Genomic DNA, 15,731 nt, shown 5'->3' with positions numbered 1-15,731 from the left:
ACGTGGGATCGGCTTAGCTCAGCGCCGCGCCGGCGCTCCCTCCCCCCGCCGCCATCCTCCCCTCCCTCCATCCCGCCCCTCCCTCGCGGGGGCGGGGCCTCCGCCGGCGCGTGGCCCTCTGTGGCGTCACCGTGACGTCACCGCGCCCTCCCCGCGCAGCTCCCGCCCCCCCCGCGCGCGTCCGTCCCTCACGGGTGTCCGCGACCGCCGGGACTGTCCTCGTGGGACTGTCCCCCCGAGACTGTCCCCCCGGGACTGTCCCTCAGGACTGTCCACCCGAGACTGTCCACCCGGGACTGTCCTCGTCAGGACTGTCCCCCCGAGACTGTCCCCCCGGGACTGTCCCTCAGGACTGTCCCCCGATGCCCCTCACACCTGGGACTGTCCTCGTGGGACTGTCCCTCAGGACTGTCCCCCGATGCCCCTCACACCCGGGACTATCCCCCCGGGACTGTCCCCTGGGATTTTCCCTCGGGACTGTCCCCCCAGGCCCCTCCGACCCTCACGAGGGGGGGCCTTTGGCTGAAACTGGCTGTTCCTGCCGGCCCCCTGCTCTGCTCCCCACCCCTCACAGCCCAGCCGGGCGTCAGGGGAGAATTCCGGGGGCTGGGAAGTGCCTGCTGGCTGTCCAGGAGAGGAAAATTAAATTTTAGCGACTCGAGAAGAATTCGGGCACTACTGAGAGGCGTCATCCCCTCACCAAGCCCGGGCATCGCACCCACGCTGCCCTTGGCACTGCCCGGACCCTGCGGGCACCCCGGGTTTAAACTGGAGCTTTCTGGGGCTGCTCAGAGAAAGAGGCTGGGGCCCGGTGCTCCTGCAGCTCCTGCCCCCCAGAGCCCCCATGTCCCTTTGTCACCGTGTCCTGGGGCTCCTCCATATCCCAGTGCCCTTGCAGGGCTCCAGCATCCCCGTGTCCCTGTTCCCCAGTGTTCCTGGTCCTGGTATCCCCACAAGGCTCCAGCAGCACCACTGAACCGCTCGGCCACACAGGCGCTGCCCAGCCAGCATTTCCCCTCAGCTCCTGCATTTCCCACTCAGTGTTTGACCAGTGCTTTGCGGGATGGGGCTGCCAGGTATCGGTGGAATACCTACAGCAATCAGGTTTGCCTAAATTAAGGAGCATGGGCCGCCCACCCAGCAGGACTGAGCCACGTCGCCCTACATTTTCAGACACATCCGTGGATTTTGAGTTCCTCCACCTGTCCAGTACCGAGTGCCTCCCAACCAAAAACCCCCTAGCTCAGCAGCCAAGCCTGCAAGAGTTGTTTTGGGGTTGCCAACTCTTTCCAGCTCAGGAATTACAATATTTTCACTGGGGCTGGGGGCAGTATGTGGATGTACTTTCCAGCAGGGACTAATGAACAAGGTGGGAATGAGTGGATGTGCGCAGGGCTGGGAGGTCAGGCCCACTGGAGAAACACCCTTCTTCATGCTCTGATGCTGAGCACTGTAAAATGGGATATAATTCCCTTTATTTCGTTTGTTTTGCCACGAAGTGCTGAACTCTAGCTCAGCAGTGGGGCAGGCTCTGCTCCTCCAGAGCAGGCAGGGAAAAGGGGCTGACCTGGCCCTGCCCCAGCAGGGTGAGCAGCACCAATGTGCAAAGGAAATGGATGGGGGGAATTAAAGAACAGTCTTTTTCTCCCCCTTTGAGCTTCCCTTAGATCTTAGCTATTTCTTGTAATAATCACCGGGAAATTACTAGTCAGGAGAGCGGTTCCTGGGGTTATATTACCCCTTTAATCTCTCTGGCAGCGGTGCAGAATTTTAAAGGGGTTCCAGAATGAACAAGCACAAGACAGATTTTGCTGATGGACAGAAGGAACTTCAGTGCAGCTGCTTATGGCTCAGAAAGAAATTTTGATTGCTATATATTAAAAGGATATCTCCACTGCTATCCCTTCCATCAGCAAACGTTACAGGTCAAACGGCTTTGGGAAGACTTTATCAGTACATTCTCTCTCCACCTCCCTCGGAGCTGAGGCTGGGTTCAGGGGTGTGACCAGTTTCAATCTGTTCAGTCGGTTTTGCTCTTTCTTGAGCACTCTGCTGTCACAGCAGAAGCCAAACCCACGGCACTAGGGACGCTCTGAGGACACGCTGGGCACCTGAAGCCCGGGGGTGACAAACCAGGAGCCGCTGTCCTGCTCCTTTGGCAGCAGTCGACAGCACCCAGCCCCAAAGGTGCTGTTCCAGCCCCAAAGCCAGATTTTCCTCCAGCCCACTGAGAGTTTGCAGGCTTGCCCTCTGCTCTCCTCCTCTCCAACCTCTAATGTTCATGCTAAAAATCCAAAGTCCCAGTGGAATTTGGGAAGTAGCTAATGAACTGCAAAGCTGACATCTCTAACTACCAGCCAGGGATAACACTCTCCCTAGCCGCACAATTAAAAGTTGAAGCATTTAGTCCAATAACAAGGAAAGTTACTGCTACTGATCCAAACCAGCCCAGGTCCTCCATGGTGGCTCTGCAGGACACACAAATTTGGGACAATCACATCTGTCCACATACGTAGCCCCTACTCTCATTAGCAGGTTTTAGCCTCACCAATTTCCTTTCAATTTTTACAACTCCCATTTCATATCAGAGACTGAGATGCAGAGTTTTGTTAAGATCAGCATTTACAAGGCCAAAATGACATGAGATTCCAAATCTCTTTGGAGATACGTGGACCCTGAGAACCTGATTTCTGAAACAAAGAGATCTTGGGCTCCTAAACCAGTTGGGCATGCATTGGGAATGCAGTTCCAGGTAGGGAAGGTGGCAGGTCCCAATCTCCCAGGCTGCAGCCGTGTTCCTTGGACATCCCATCTTTGCCGTGCAGCGATGCCGAGGGGCTGCATCCACCTCACACTGCCTGGAGAATGAGTTCGTCTATCTGGAGCTGTAGAAATCTGCATTTATATGTTGTATGCTCTATAAATTCAGTGTCATAATAAAAAGGATCTAAATCTTTACTGAATAATTCATTTTCACGCATAGGGAAGAAATAATGACCTATATTACATTCCATCTATCATTTAGCAGGTTGTGGAGATTGATCGGCCGGTGGGTTTCAAGGTCCCCAGTGAGGAGCAGGGCCCTGCCTGCTGCCCAGCTGTGGCTTCACCTGACAAACATTATTTAGACAGAATTCCAGGGGGTGATATGCTGGGGAGCTGCCAGGAAGTCAAAGATCATTTAAAATGCAGAATATGTCATTGCAAACAATTGGTCTTGGTGCATCTCTGCCTCGGGCGTTACCCCAGTGCCTGCAGCACCCACAGAGCCACAGCAGGGCAGGGGCTGTGCCAGCCCTGCCTCGGAGGAGACACAGCACAGGGGACGGAAGAGAGTCTTCGGGGTCTGTGGTGTCAGACTGGCCAGGGCTGTCCAGGTACCATCCACATCTCCAAAGAGCTGGGCAAAGACTTCCTGCGTGTCCCTGGGATTCACAACAGAGGACAGGTTTTTAAGTGCAGGGCACTCGGCAGTTTTGGTTGTGATATTTGCAGACAAAATTTCAGCAGAGTGCAGACTTAGGGCGTTGGATATTTTTGGTTTAATTTTAGGCTGCCTGTCCATTAACGTCACCTGTGTTTCCTCCTGGTGAGCTCTACACCTCTTCCCATGTTGCCTGCCCCTCTGTTTCCACCTGCTCCATCAGCTGAAAGGAAACCACCAAACCCAACGCCCATGAGCACTGCCCAGCCCTGGGGCTCTCAGCAGCCCAGGGCCAGGCAGGAAAACAAACAAAAACCACTGAGTCTGGCAGGAGGGAGTTACTTAAAAACACAGCAGCCAGTCCCTAAACAGGAATAGGTTGTCCCAGAACCAGTAATTTTAGGGAAGCAGTACTGGTTCACACCTGGTGCAAATGTGGCTCTATATTTTGGGTAGGCACTGGAGTTTTTCCCTGTCAAGTTCCAGATCTACATCAAATTATTTCAGCATTTGCTAATGAAGACATTACACTGACCTTATTAAAAACATCATGATTTTCATCTTAACTGAGAAAACAGCATTTTTTTCAACTGTTTCAAAAGAAGAATAAAACCCAAATATTATCAGGCCCATCTTTCATATGATAAGGGAGGAGGGGGAAGCTCTGCAAGGAAAGATTTCAAAGCCTGCTTTGTTTTCGTCAGCTTTGAAATCAACAGACAGCCCTGAGAATTCTGTTTTTCAGAACCACAGTGTTTAATTCTATTTACTACTTCCAGGCAATTCTATATATACACACAGCGAAAAACCCAAGCAGCTCACTTTAAACAAATCCTCCTGCTTTTTTCAGATGTGTCATTCCTCCTGCGGGTAGGATTGCAGGATACAGATCAATTAAGTTAAAGCCAAAAACAAAGCAGGGAGGAGAGGAAGGGGAAGAGCAGGGTTTGTGCTGGCCCTGGGCAGCTCTCCCTGCTGGATCTGGCAGGGGTCACTGTCCTGCGGGCACCTTGGCCTCTCCTGAAGGAGGGGGTTAGTGGGGAATTTGCCAAAGACTTCCCCAGCTCTGTTGTCTGATGGAGCAGCTGGAAACCCAGCCTCTCACTCCTGCGCTTGGACAAATCCAAGCCCCCCAAGTTACCCTTTGTGTTGTCTCTCACCCTGGGGAGGACAGAGTTATACCAGAAATCCCATTTCCTTCCCTCTCCTGAAACCAGGCTGTCTACCTTATTTCTCTCCCTGATTAATTTTTACCAAAGGCCTTTAAGAGCCTCTGATAAACTGCTCCCAAAGTCCAAACTAATATTATTAACTATGAATCTTCTCCTATAAATAATTCCCAGAAGTAGATCAATGCTACCACTGAGTCAATGGATTCACTGGAATCATTTCTTCCTGTTACTCTTGGATTTTTTTCTCCCTGTCGCCACTAATCAATTATGATGATAAAACTACCCTGGAACACCCCCAAAATAAAGATAAACAGTGTGTATTATCAGAGGCTGGGGCTGTGTACGGTGTTGAAGATGCGTTACCTTCTCTGAGCCACATTTGTTTTCCTCTACAGACAGTTAAGGGGGAAAAAAAAGGAGGCCCAGTAAATGAATGGTCTGGTGTAACACAGCATTAATTCCCTGACCTTCCGCATTGAGTGACTAAGAATCTCAATCTCAATTATTCCTTTCATGACGGAATCTAAAATAGACACAGCAAGTCCTCACATTCTTGCTCAAAAGCAGGAGAGGTGGAATGAGACGAGTCAGCCCGATCACACTGAAACCACATCCATTATCAGTTCCATGTCATTCAAAAAAATCGACTGCGGGAGAAAGCAAGAGCATCCAAGGAGAATTATTGCAAAACATGTGCTGGCAGGATCTGGATAAATACAGACACTCATTTATATATGCACATGCATTTAAAATTCACAAGTGTGGAGCTGAATCAGGGGTAGGAAAAACAAGTCACTCCCCAGAGGACACCATCGCTGTAAATTAACAACAGGCAGATCAGAATTGATGAAAACACCCCGAGAGGTTGATAAGCAAAGCTCACACTCTGTAGATTGTGGGGATCCCTCACATTTTGAAGTTTGGGCTTTCCTGCACCTCTGGCATGATGGAAACGGCAAACCCATCATTTCCTGTCTGACTTTGGAGTTAACTACTTTGTTTGCTTCTTTCCAGTTAATCAAATGGTTCTTATTGCTGATACAGCGAATTCCATGACCATTAAGTTCACATCAAAGGACACACGAGCAAGAAAGTTTCCATGAGGCTTTAGACTATCTCGGCACAGATCTTCAGTGGGCACAAAATCCTCACGGTCACACTACCACGTGTATTGGCTAAAGATCACCCCTTCCTCCACGGATCCCTGAAGGTATTTTCCTGCAGCTGGAAACAAGGACGAAACAGCCTCATTTGTGGGACGCTGTCTGTGTCAGGGCTGCTGTCCAGCCACGCCTGGCCGTGTGCGGGCAGGAGCCTCACTCCCTGCGCACAAGGCTGTCACCCTGGGCTTACCTTTAATGCAATTCCCTGGCTTTCCGTGTCATTCACTGATTTTCCAGCAGCAGATGTGGCCCGAGCTCCTCAGTTTGCCTTTCCGGCCAGGGCCTGGCACAGCACGTGGCAAGGCTGCAGCGAGCCCGGGAGACAAGGAGTCACCCACAGCCTCTGGCCACATCCGAAATTCCAGCGTTGTACGTCAGGAAGAAATGTGCCTGGGAAATGTAGCTGTAACTACATTAAAGCACCATAATTCAATTCTAACCACATCATTACGGAGGTGCAGATCAGATAAGCGCGGAGAGCCAGGGAGCCGGGCTGTGCCGGCTGCGGGAGCCGCGTCCCGCCGGCCGGGCGCGTTTGGGGCTGGGGGAGCATCGCGCTCCCTCCTCCGGGGATGTCCCACACGTTTAAAGCGCAAACCCACCTCTCCAGGCGGCGTCCTGCACTCCCTTTCCCTGCTCCGACCCAGCGTCACCCCTGCAGCCCAAAGGCAGACCCTACATCCCTCCCTGGAAGGGTATTTTGATCCACGTGAGCCCTTACCCCGATCCGACCCCGTCCTTCCCGCATCCGAGAGGCTTCTCCAGGGCGGTGCTGGTGAGCAGGGGCAGCGCTGCAGCCCCTGGCTGAGCTGCTGCCCTGACACCCCTCCAGTCCCCAGCCTTCCCCGCGCTGCCCAGGGATCTCTGGCCTCCCCACGCGAGGGATGGGGGTGAGGAGGAGCTGCTGGGGCCACGGCAGCCTCCCCTGGAGTCACCCGTCCACTGCCATCCAACATCAGCCATGCTCAGGGCATCAGTGCCTTGGCCACAATCGCCCGACCACTGCATCTGGCCGTGGGCTGGAAACCATTCTTTGAGTTACTACCTCCTACCAGGGAAAGTGCTTTTCCCATATTTAAGAGGTTCCTCAGCTTTAAGCACCCTCTCCCACTAGATTTAAAGCACTGATATACTGACTGTCAAGGCCCTGGGTTCCTGGTCTGACTTTTGGGCAGCCATGAGATTAACTCTTCTGTTCCAAATCATTTTAAGCAGAGGTTAATGCTGAACTTGTGCTTCTGCCTTTGCTGAATCAGGGCTTTGCCAACTTCCTGCTTTATTTATTTGGCTTTCTGTGATTGCTGAGCCGGGATGGCAAGGATCCTACCTTGAACCTCCCCTGGGACCTCTTGTGATGAAAAGCAAAGCCTGCAAACACTGTGGAGTCTCTGCTGCATTAGGAGAGGAGTTTCATGAAGATTCATGTCTTTCATATTGTTCTATGAAATTAAAGAGCAGAGGAAAATTACTTTCGAGGAAGTGAAGATCTACTGCAGCAATTTAGTTGTAAACATAATTAAGCAACTGGCCCTGACATACCCGTCCTTTCTTGGCCAAAATTCAGCTGGAATTTCCATTGATGTCACGATCAAGCTATGCAAATAATTAGAACAAGCTTTGTCAGGAGAGTAAGATCCAAAAGAGATTTTGGGGGACAAGGTCTGTAACAATGCTCCCCTCCTTCCTTCTGAGCTGGATCCAGATCTTTAGGTCCTTCATTTCCCTTCCAGGCTCATCCACCTGCCTAATGCTCACACTGAGAACTGCATGAAAACCTGTGTGAGGCCCAGCTGACAGCCCAGCAGAAGTGGCTTCCAGCCTCCAGACACTGAAGGAAGAAAGGCTGGGAACCCACATGAAGCTCTGCGTTGTAATGAAGTCACTCTGCCACTTCAGACTTACCCAAATTACGTTGATGGGTTAATTTTGCACTGAAGGCTCTCGCCTGAGTCAGGCATCATCTCCCTCCCCTCTGCCTCGATGCCAGATTGGGCGCCACGTGTTGTCCTGGAGGTGGCACCCAGCCAGGTCAGACTGGCACCGGTGCCTGTGCGTGCTCTGTGTGACTGCCACAGCTCTGAGGTGACATCCCTGCTCCACCTGGAGCCTTTGTGTTCCCTGGGTGGTGCAGAGCCTGGAGATGGGGCGAGCAGAACCAAACATTTAACTGTCTGAAATAAGAGCTGGGCACTCAACACTTGTTTGTCACAACTTACAAATGGGCACAATTACAAACGTGCAATTTCTAAGTGCAAATTCACTTACAGACTGGTTATAGTGAAGCAAAAGCAAACTGCTCTTAAGCTGAGCTGAAAGCCTTGGGCTTTGGCAGTGATATTTAGAGCTTTCCCGAGTCCCTGGGTGTGGAGTGGTTTTCTGAAATTGCCGGGTTTTTGGTTTTTGTTTAAAGTAAATGTATAGTCTTTGAAGCTCCAAGGAAAGAACTTGAAAAATGTGACCTTTAGAGCTTTGATACTGGGTGACAAATAAAAAGAATCCAGAGGACAATCCCCTTAAAAATATACATGGCTATCATTTAGCGAGCAGAGAAAGGAAACAAGGATGATGTGTTTTGCTTCGAGGCCAGGATTGACAGCAGCCTCTTACATTATCCTTAAAATATTAGTGGGATAACACAGTACCAGCAAACGTCTCCTGCATGCACCATTGCTTGCCCAATTTTGCAGGAGCAGGTGCTGAGCTGGGGCTGTCTGGGCTGAGCCAGCAGCCGTGCCCAGCCCACGGTCCAGCAGCGCTCCAGGAGGTGACATTTGCCTCGCCGGCACTTGGGAGCACTTCAGCTTCACCTTTGCAAATGAAACTCTCTGCATCATTGGGGAACCACGCCAGGAGGCCCTCAGGAACCCAGCAGCTATTCTTCCTGCTATTTCATACTAGGGTGCTCTGTAAAGGGAAGGAAAACCTTGGGGAAACTGAAAAATGCTTAGCTGGAGTGGGCAGAGGCTCCTGGATGTGTTCTTCCTGGGTGAAGCCATTTTGGATTGATGCAGCACTAAAGCTCTGTGGTCTCATGGGGCATTACTGTGATGCACCATCAGAGCAGCACTGCTCCAGTGAGGATGGAGTGTGTAACATTGCTGACACTGCACGCAACTTCTTGCAGTCATTCCCCCTCCCCTCTTTGCTCACCTCCTTGTGTGGCTGCAGTTCACCACAGATGGGACTCTGCTGGTCTGAAGCAGCTCAGGGACACTGTTTTGCTGTTCTGTACCAGCAACAACAACAAAATAAAATTCAAACCAACACAAACTTAGCTGAGAAAGTAATAAGAAGGCAAACTCAATTACTGTTTCATCTGGCATTATTGTTGCTTTGCTGCTCTTTGTCAGGGACTTCTTCCAAGCAAAATTGGAGAGATTATCTTGTCTAGATGTTATGAAGTAGCTAATCCCTTCCGCAAGTGGAGGAGAGCCAAACGCTTCGTGTTGGGCAAGTGGAAGTGTAAATATGGTGACAAAGTGCTGCCACTGCTCCCTGGCTCCAGGGGCTGCCTTTTCCCAGGGCTTTGCTCACTCCACATCTGCCCAAGGCACCAGGATTTCCCCAAGATCTCCCAAAATATTTCCTCTTTCCTGTCCCAAAAGCTGCCTGGAGCAGGTGTATTTGGCACATCGCCTCCTCTACTGCTGTGGGGAGCAAGAGGAAAAAGGTATTTTTAGAGGAGAGAAAGGCCTGACTGTTTAATGTCACAGTGCTGGTGAGCTCACACCATCCCTCACCTCACCCCCAGCTCTTCCCGGTGTCACCACTGCGCTGAGCAGCTGTGGCAGCCCAAGGTGTGACCCCACTGCCTGCCCCAGGGACCCTGCTCCCTGCACAGCTCCTCGAGCAGAGCTGAGGATGAGCATGCTCCTGCCTTCCTCCAGCCACCCTGCAGCAGGGCCTGGAGTGGGGACCTCAGAAAGCCACGGCAGAAGAGAAATTACCCACCAGTCATGTGTTCACTGGATTTTATAGGGCACACAGTGAACTCTCCAGGGCCATTATCTCAGCAAGGACAGTCTTGTTTTCACATCAGAAGGGCTGTTTCCTGGTCACCTCAAGGTAAGCAGGGTGAGGTTGCCTCCAACAGAAATTCTTGAAGGTCCAATCTTTACTCACAGTGTAGATTAACCCAGAGCAACACGTTCAGGGGAACAGCCCCAACACAACCAACACCTCTGGGCCCTGTGTGAGGTCTCTGTCACAGCCCGGGGAACATGAAAAGCATCAGCCCGCCTGGAGAACCACCTCTCCTCCCTCTTCCATGACCACAACAGAGACACAACACAATACCCCACCTGCCCATGGCTCCCCACCCCCCAAAACCCAGCAGCTCAGGTAAAGGATATTTGCAAAGCTGGAGAAAGGCTCGGCTGGAAACGCGGAGCAGCCCCAGCCCGTGTGGGTGCGTCTGTGTACATCCAGCCAGGGGGATATTTAATGATAATTGCTTCTTTTCAGCAGCGAGCAATGTGCCTGGTACAACCCAAAATGATTTTGCTATTTTGACGTTGGGAAATCTGCAAGTCAAAGGTGAGGGAACGACTGCGCAGAGCAGCCAATATTAAAAATCACAGTCTGGCAGCGGCGGCGCGGGCTGGCAGAGCTGGATTGCCAATCATTTTTATACCTCGGCGCTTTAAATAGCAATAATGTGGTGAATGTGAAATTGCCTGTGCTGATGGGGGTTGCTGCACGTTATTAAAATCCAGGCATTGGGACACACGTTACACATTTGTGATTCTTTAGAGACATTGTTGGGGGAAAAATACAAACTCTGGGAGAAATATGAGGGAGGGGGGGCCCAGGAGGCAAAGGGTGAGGGAGAGGCAGACAATCAGGTCTCTGGAAGATCACCAGGCAAAAGGCAACAGGGAGAACACTTTAGCTCCTCTGGATATGCCCAGGAAACAGCCAATTATTTCAGAGTCGTTGGAGCGTTAAGTGATGCAGATTATTCCCTCTAACACTTATTCCCCATGCAATTCCCACTCCATTTGCTCTGATTTGGCCCATTCCAGATCCCCATTTGGCCCAACACCTGAGCCCCGTGTTGGAGCCAGGCTGCTGCTGTGCCTTGCTGAGCACCTCTCCCTGGACAGGGGCAAAAGCCCTGGGGAAGGTGCCCTGGCCCTGGGGAATGGGAATTGCTGTTGGTGATGCTCCAACAGCTCTGCCTGGGTGAGGATACAGAGCTGAGTCCTCACCAAACCTGCTGCTTCCCATCTCCATGGGAGCATTTCTCCTCCCCAATCAGGGAGTCATTATCCACTCCACTGCCACATCCCTCTTTTTGGATGACTAGAACCCTTAATCCATGATTTCACAGCCCTACTTAGGTACAAGCACCCACATGCAATGCAGATCTGTATAAAACCCAGCTCTGCATAAACACACCCCTGACAGAGGAAAAGCTGTGATGCAAACGTGGTGTTATTTCCATCCATCTATGAAGTTATTCCTTACCCCCATCAGCTCCGTACCTGCTCCCCACTCCTCTGTCACACCTTCCAGGTGCCAAACTTCTGCAAAACCTTTCAAGAATGGGATATTCTTAGCTCAGATGTACACAGACCTTGGGCTGAAGGTGACTAAAATAGTTAAAATCCACGTGCTTTCAATATTTTTAGGATTAATTTTGCTGCAGCCTCATGGAGTGCCCTGTGCCAGGCTGGGGTCCTGTCACGCAGGCAGGTGAGACAGAGGAGGAAGGTGGAGAATTGGGATGCATACTTTTCAGACAGAGAGCAAAGCAGAGATTTAAGGTCCTGTCATATCCCAGAGTTTTATTAGTCATTTTGCAGCGGCTATAGGACTGATTTTCTAATTAATATTTTTTAAGGGAATAGGTATACGAGTGAAGTCCTAGTAATAAAAGGTGCCAGAACAGAATAAAACCTGAAGTACCTCTGTTCATCCCTCTCATGGACCCCATGCTCTTTCAACAAGGTCACACAAAATCAGCAGCTGAGCCTGTATTTTCCAGTCTCTTCACTGCCCCAGCACAGCTCCTCTCCTCACACACCAACTTTGCTCAGTTTGTCATTAGCAACCAGCAGTGACATCACCTTGAGTGGCAACACCATCCATCCATCCATCCATCCATCCATCCATCCATCCCTCCAGCCCACTGCACGTCTCTGCTCAGGAGGAGCTGCAGCACTGATGGGCCTCAGACCCAGACAGCCAAAGGGTACAACACAATCAAAATAAGCAGCCTGAGAAAATGGCCTTTACACTGCGAAATGGGGAAAGCAAGGACTCCCAGCAGGAGCTGGGGATGGGCTGTGCTCAGAGGAAAGGCAGCCCGGCAGCGGGGGGCAAGCGCCGCGCTCCCAGCGGCCGCGGCGAGATATTGATTTGATAAGCAGATGAGCTGAAATTCCAAATGCTTTGGAGATGCTGATAGGAAAAAAAGAGGTAGATGGAGAGACAGGGGAAGGCAAGAGGAACAGCTGCGTACGCTGAGATGTCATGGAAAATAGAAGGTCATCGGGATCCAGGAAATTCTCCAAAGAAACAGGGAAGTGGAGATCGCAGGGAGACAGCAGATGTTTCTGTGCCAAGACAATGATGGAACCATAATTACAGCGAGATGGAGCGTCCTGCACAGCCCCAGCAACACGGAAACACAACAAACCCCAACCAGACCCGTTTGATTGGCAAGTGGAAAAGGCTATGAAAAAAGCAATAAGCATTTAGCCCTTCCATCACAGAGCAGTCAGGCAAGGGGAAGAACGAGGGCACCTCTTCACTGCAGAGCCACAACGCTGCCCGAGAGGTCAAGCTGCTGACAAAAACCCCTGGATCTGTATGGGAGAGCTCACAAGTGCTTTCCCCCTCCCCATTTTCAATAACACGGGCCCAGCACACTCAGCCTGGGGCTGGGGTGCTCAGCAGGGGCAAGTGCTTCCTCCCCATTCCTGGGCAAACCCACCCTGGCTGTCTTGCCCTGTTCAAGGGCAAAACCCAGGCAAACAGAGCCTGACACAGGCACCTCTGGGGGCTTGTGCCACCTCAGCTGCCACTGGCAAGTGTCCTGGGGTACAGATCAGAATGAGCATGGTCTGAATCCGGGGCCAGGGCTTTTGTCCTTGGAAGCTGAGCTGTCCCTGCAAACAGCCAGCCCTGGGATGTGACAGCTCTGCCAGGAGCAGCAGCAGTGCTGGGACACCGAGGGGAGCCAGAGCTCCTCAGCCGGGGGACCTCTGCGTCCCAGCACACACCGTGACCCTCGACAGGAACATTTTTCCCTGACTCATTCACACCTCTCTGGCTGTTGCCTCTGTAACAATCGTGCTGAACTTCGTTTTTCACTTTCTGCACTTGCAAGTCCATTTTCAGTGTGAGGACAACATGCTCACTTAATTTTGGCTGGGGGGGACACAATGATCTTATTTGAGAAAAAAAATAAACTTGCTTCTGTGTTCTGAGGCAGCTCTGAGGGAAAGGCACTGCCACGATCACCAAACACATCCAAGCAAATTAGGGGTCTGTCTCTGCGAGTGAAAAGTAACACTCTCCCTTTATCATCTCGCATCCAGACACTGTGTAAGGACAAACCTGCACAAGCAGAGATACAATCTGGACCTGCGAGCAGAGATGAACATCCCAGGCATGTAAATCGCGGTCCTACAGACGCAGCGTGTGGCTGAACGCTCCATCTCCCTCCAAGGCCTGCGAGCCGCGCGGCTCGGCGGCGCTGGGCCGGTGCTCGAGTGCCATCTGCTGCTCCGCGCTGCTCCCCGCTCCGCACGGCCACCGAGCCCGCGGCTCTCCCGAGCAGGGGTGGATGGGCCGGGGGTGCGGCGGTGAAGGGGACAGGGCAGACATAAAAAACCAAACGAACTTTTCTCCACTACTATCTTTCCTCATCATGCGTGGTGCCTTTCTGTCCCCAGACAGGGCTGGGCAGCTGCAGCAGTTCACTCTGCCACCCTCACCCCATCCTGTGTGTAACATGCTGGTTTGTGCCACAGAAAAGCAGCTGTGTCGCTGTCCCATAGCAGAATTAAAGCTACAGCCTTGACAGGGCAGCCAAACATTTCTTCCTGCTCTGACAAAACAACTTTTGCAGTGAAGAACAAGTGTCTCTCTTAGGGCTGGGTTCCCCGGAATCCCTCCTGAGCATCCCCCTGCCCTGGGGACAAGAAAACTGGGGGAGAAGAAAAGGCTGGAGCAGCTGGATGCCCCAGCAGCCACACCGGGAGGTCATGGAGCAGCCAGGGAACGTCCCTGCATCAGGCAGCGCTCAGGGGGAGGTGACAGAAGCAGGAGATGCTCACGCTGCCACTCATGGCTGCCAACAAGAACGGTACTTGAGGGCCAGAGAAGTGCTTCAGGTGCACTTGGAGAACAACAGACAACACTCAGCAGAGAAACCCGGACCCACAGACTACTGTGAGAGTGCTGCTATCCAGAAATGAGGGCACCTCACTTGAAACAGCATGAAATGTCTCTTCAGCGTTCTTGAATCCAAGCTGCAGAGTCAGGGCACAGAAAAAGGGTAACATCCCCTAGGCAACACGCAGGGTTTTGAAGCTGGGACATCAAGTGCACAAACCAGAGTCCCTCTGATCCCTCTCCCAGGGGAAGGTTAAAACCTCGGTGTAGTGACAGCTACAGCACAACTCCCATTGCTTTCCCCTGCTTTCCACAAGGATTGAGGCTGCTGTAACAAACATCCAAACCTGCTTTCAGACACCAATACTCATGGCTGGGCACGAGCAGCAGCTTCACAGCCTTGATCCAGGAAAAGGAGGAAAGCTCCCAGCACGTGCTCACTCAGCAAAGGCTCTGCAGGGCTCAGGGGCTGCAGGGCAGTCAGCAACCCCTGCTCCACCCTCCGGAGCAAAGCTCAGCAGCTTCAGCCTGAGGCAGGACAGGAGAGGAGGCTGCGAGCTCGGGGGCAGTGTGGCCAAGCCACAGCAGGGCCATTACTCACCTTCCTGGGCACTGGGATGATGGATGAGCCAGGGAGGCTTTTGGGCAATTCAGAAAAGAAACAGGAAGCACTTTTCCCACTCACACGTAATTAAGTTGTGGGACACACTGCCACAGGGAGCCGTGAAGGTCAGGAGGACAAATGGCCTCAGATGCCCTTGCAGCAACTCGGAGGGGAGCTCCTCTGTGAAGCACAGGCTGTGTGAGGCACCAGGCTCAGCAGTGCTGAGGAGCTGGGACCCAGGGGGTGAGGGCTGAACTGCTCTGACATTTCCTCTGGCAAAGAGCCCCAAGTCTCTCCTCCAGCTGCCATCCTCACTCCTGTTGCCCAATGCAGCCAGAATTTTTCCTCTATCCTTGCTGGCTTTTCTTTTTTTTTTTTTTTTTAACAGGGTGGATAAGGAAGGGGGGAGGAAGCAGAGGTGACTGAAGCCAAAACACAACCCCTGAGGCGATGAACTAAAGGCAAGACACATGTTTTCTAATTCTTGCTCAGCAGCCTCCTGCATGCTGGCTTCCCAGGGACAGCCCCGAGGTGGGACCCCATGGATCTGTGTGATGCAGTAGAATGGAAGAGATAATACAGCTTGCACCTCCTTTTCCTTTATTTTTAGGGAAAAAAGCCTCTGCCAGTGAAGCACCAGGGATGTGCTGAGCCAGCTCCGGGCTGCACCCGTGGCTGTGGGAGGGGAGGAGCTGAGCTGCCCCTTGTGCCAGACAAGGGCTCCCTTACTCTCCCTCTGCTCCAGAAACTCTGCCCTCCTCCCTCCCTGAGGAGCCCTGGAACCAATGTGCCAAAGGGAAATCAGCTCCAGGCCCGGCCACAGGAGCAGCCCTGGCACTGCAGAGGCTCTGGCAGGAAGGGGCTGCTTGCCCAGGGATGGGCTCCTGCTCCTCCACCCTGGGCAGGAGGACCAGGGCCAGCAGCCACAAGAAGGCCTCCCAGGAAGCACCCCTCATCCATGGAAAGAGCCTGGAGAGGGGATGTGGGCAGGCAGGGGCTGCTTAGCAGGGAGAGCTGGAGTG

The 15,731-nt window shown here is 52.3% G+C and overlaps 1 long non-coding RNA gene across 1 annotated transcript; it reads right to left on the bottom strand.

Moving 5' to 3' along the window:
- Positions 1-4,247: 4,247 nt before the first annotated feature.
- On the bottom strand, positions 4,248-7,397 carry LOC119709847. The gene is made up of 3 exons (XR_005259428.1): positions 7,299-7,397; positions 5,950-7,198; positions 4,248-5,820 (listed from the first exon to the last, which is right to left on the bottom strand). It is a non-coding gene; the product is annotated as an uncharacterized LOC119709847 (long non-coding RNA).
- Between the last annotated feature and the right edge of the window lie 8,334 nt (positions 7,398-15,731).

This window comes from Motacilla alba, chromosome 19 (genome assembly GCF_015832195.1).
Source record: "Motacilla alba alba isolate MOTALB_02 chromosome 19, Motacilla_alba_V1.0_pri, whole genome shotgun sequence".
NCBI lineage: Eukaryota > Metazoa > Chordata > Aves > Passeriformes > Motacillidae > Motacilla > Motacilla alba.
The sequence above is the reverse complement of the archived record's forward strand: the minus strand, read 5'-3'. Positions and strand labels throughout refer to the sequence as shown.